General features: G+C 37.7%; 1 long non-coding RNA gene across 1 annotated transcript; it reads left to right on the top strand.

Annotated features, from left to right (window-relative positions):
- The first annotated feature begins 1853 nt into the window (after positions 1-1853).
- LOC147578085 (uncharacterized) lies at positions 1854-3732 on the top strand. Its single transcript, XR_015254771.1, has 2 exons — positions 1854-3332; positions 3560-3732. It is a non-coding gene; the product is annotated as an uncharacterized LOC147578085 (long non-coding RNA).
- Positions 3733-3937: the final 205 nt, after the last annotated feature.

Here is a 3937-nt window from a genome sequence, read left to right as displayed (position 1 = left end):
ATGGCAAGGAGAGAAAATGGAGGTGGGGGAGGGGATGGGGAAGTACAAACGGAAACTCTGTAAATGAGGGAAGAGCAAGAGTGATGGATAAGGTGATGGGCTTTTATCTAAGGCAAGAGCTTTAAGATAGGGTGATGGGCTCAGGTATATAGGAGGTAGAGGAGATGCATACATGCATCCTGGCTCTTTACCTTTCTTCTGGTTACTAGAGGAGTAGCAACAGCAGCAGGTCAAAGTTTTGAAGTCATGTGTCTCTTTTCCAGCAAATAAGGATTGATCCTCTTGTTCTCTTGGCTTGCTGTCATCCATTCTCTTCACTCCCCACTCCCGCTCCATCCTCGTTTTCCCTCCTCCCAGGCTCACTGCAAAGCAAAACAGTATCCCTAACTACCCTGCTGGCTCAGAAGATAAAACACAAACTTTTAAATCACTAACAATAAAAACAATAAGAAATAGAACACATACGTAGTAATAGCACAAGTAATGATGGTAGTTTTTCGTGATACTCACTATAAGGTAATGAAATGTGGGCAGATATGACTAAACTTGAGCAAACAATGTAAACTGTCTGAGCCTTGGGTTACTGTATCCTTGCCTTGAGATGGAACAGTACCTTATTATAGTATTATTATTTTCAGTGTTAAAAAATTAATGTGGTGTGCCTTGAGCATAGTAAGCATTCATTAAAAATTCCCTTTCTATCTTCACCCTTTCCCCTGCTCTTAATATAACATCTCAAAAGATGTTCCCAAAAGTCTCTCACTCCAATCTTTTCTAAATTAAATGCTGGACCTAACTACAGTGTTTGAACTTTAGCCCAAAGTAGGTGCAGATTAGAACTGAAAATTTTTATTTTAGTTGTTTTTGGAAGTTTCTGCTGGAACTTGTGAGCTTTATCTTTTAGGAAGAACTAAATCAACTTAACAATTCCATTTGGCTGAGAATTCTCCATTAAAACAACTGGACAGCTGGGAGCAGTGGATTCTGGGAAGGTAGTGACCTAAGCTCAGTACCTTTCTCTTCTACTCTCAGCTTCCATCTGTCATCTTCTAAGCCAGACAGCTGCTGAGATCGTCAAGCAGCGGGGTGCAAGGTTAGACATGGTTTCTATTCTGATGCTGAGATCTGACTATGGCCCTGGAGACCAGATTCTGAGTCACAAGGCAATGACGGAGGTTGTGCTGTGTCCTGAGACCAGCTGGCTGTTGGGATCTGTGGATTACCAGAGAGAAAGATTGCCTTTGGTCTAATAAAAGTGTTTCTGGTCTCACTGGTCCCAAGAGGCCAGGAAGGAAACACCAAGCCTGTGAGAACACTGGGAAGTCAGAGATCAGTGAATTTTCCCTCAGATGCTTCACCAGGAGATTGTGGTCTGCTTGCTTCTAAAGCACCATTCCATAATGGGTTAGACTTTACCTTCCACCACTCAACAGTACTGTAGTTACTAGACATGGCAATAAACAGACCTGCACTTCCCTGAGCCAACTAAGAAAAGTAGTAACTCATCTAAAGGGGCCCAGCAGCAGACAGTGGCCAGCCACGCAGGACTGTAACAGAAAAAGGGCAGAATTATGAAAATTGACAGAAATCTCATTTCAGGGATGAGGAGGAATAGGTAAACACAATAATTTTGTAGGATTAGCAATGAGAAAAATCATTAGAAAAAATAAAGTTGCTTCCTGTTTGCTAACCCTGCAAAGTCCAACTCTTTCAGTAACCAGAGATTAAATAAACAGAACACATAGAGCTGCTAGAGGAGACAAGGAACAACTTGATAAGAAAAATAATACAAACACTTAAGGAGATTCAAGTATAGCACACTATATGCACACACACACACACACACACACACACACACACACTTGCACACTCACTATACTATTTTCCTTAAGATATGGGTTGGATTTGTTATTACTTTCAAGCATAATCTTAATAGAAGAGTTAATGATTAATTGACTAGAATGTATAAGATTTCCAAATAAAAAGGGGAATGGGATTACTATGAAAAAACAAGGAAAATTTTAAAAAGAACCAATATACAATAAATCATAAAAATATGGAAATCAAGTCTCTGTCCTGATACTATATTTGAATGGGTTGAAATTTCCCATTAAAAGACAGGGACTCTCAGGCTGAGTTAAAATAATAACACTTAAGTATATACTGTTTATAAGAAATATAGTTAAAGCAATAAAGAAATCTTGAAAATAAAGTAGTGAGGAAAGAGATACCAAGCCAATGAAACAAAAAGAAGTTGGAATGGAATTATTAATATCAGATAAACTAAAATTTAAGGTTAGAAACAAATAAGGACCTTATATGTTATGTAATAATGAAAATACAATATATTAAAACAGCATCTTTGGTGTACTTTGTATATGCTAAAGAATAAAGTGGCTAGTTATATAAAGTAAAAACTACTGGAATTCCCAGGATAATGTAATAAAAATAAAATTACAGTGGAAGACCTCAGTTCATCTGTTTCAGAGTTAAACAAGTAAAATAAAACAAAACAAAACCCCAAAAATATGGATGCAGAGTAATTATACAATCTAATTAATAAAGTTGATGTAATGGATATGGACCTCAGTTTCTCTGCAACAGAGAAAATAAATTTTGGGTTTTGTTCTTAGAAAATTGATTGTATTGTGGACTATGCAGAAATACCCAATATTTTTTAAAACTTTTTTAATGTTTATTTTTGAGAAAGAGCGAGAGAGAGAGAGAGTGAGCATGAGTGGGGGAGGGGCAATGAGAGAGAGAAAAAGACACAGAATCTGAAATAGGCTCTGGGCTCCGAGCTGTCAGCACAGAGCCCGACATGGGGCTTAAACTCACGAACCTCAAGATCATGACCTGAGCTGAAGTCAAACGCTTAACCAACTGAGCCACCCAGGCACCCCAAGAAATACCCAATGTTTTTAAAAATAAACATAGGGATTTAAAAAATCCAATAAAATTAAGAATAAACATAAGGAAAATTCTAAATTTATTTACTATTTGAAAATAAGGGATGAAGAAGCCAAAACTCAAATTATAAGGTAGAAAATGAAAAGGAAACCATTTCATTCCAAAGCCTATGACATAACAGCAAAAACTAGTTCAAAAGAAAATGTAAAGTTTTCATTTTTCTCCCTCTTCCACCTGCTCCTAGTTCTCTTTCTTCCTGGAAAGGATTTAGTAAAAAGGATCCCAAGGTTCTCATCTCAGGAAAATAGAAAAAGCATAAAATAATACACAAGAAATTATGAATAGGAAATTAACACAGAGAAACACTACAAATATTTAAGTAGAAATAAAAATGTAGTATAAAAGGATAAATGAAAGCAATAGTTGTTTTGTGTGTTTGTTTTTATTTTTTTTTCAATGTTTATTTATTTTTGGGACAGAGAGAGACAGAGCATGAGTGGGGGAGGGGCCGAGAGAGAGGGAGACACAGAATCGGAAGCAGGCTCCAGGCTCTGAGCCATCAGCCCAGAGCCTGATGCGGGGCTCGAACTCACGACCGCGAGATCGTGACCTGGCTGAAATCGGACGCTTAACCGACTGCGCCACCCAGGCGCCCCTGTGTGTTTGTTTTTAAAATATACATGAAAGCTGGGGGTTAAGATGCAGAGACTGGGTGGAGAATATGGAGCGGAGAATAGGTGTGTAGTACCACCTGGAACGTCTATTCACTAGCCTGATTTCCCCTGTATAAATTACCCTGAATAAAACTCTGTGTAAATGGAATGGAGTGCCTCACTTTGTTTTTTGGTATTAAAGGACTTAAGGGAAAGGAGAAAAAAGGAATATGAATGATAAAAGAAACAACCATAGAAATAGAAAAGAGGAAAAGAATCATAATATTACATGCAAGCCAACAGATTTGAAAAATCCAGGAAAAAGTGGATGATCTCCTCTATCAAAAAGGACATGATCAAAACTGACCCCAAGG

The sequence above is a fragment of the Puma concolor genome, chromosome C1 (assembly GCF_028749965.1).
Source record: "Puma concolor isolate L17-30 chromosome C1, mPumCon1.1.hap2, whole genome shotgun sequence".
Taxonomy (NCBI): domain Eukaryota; kingdom Metazoa; phylum Chordata; class Mammalia; order Carnivora; family Felidae; genus Puma; species Puma concolor.
This window is presented reverse-complemented; position numbering and strand designations above follow the sequence as displayed.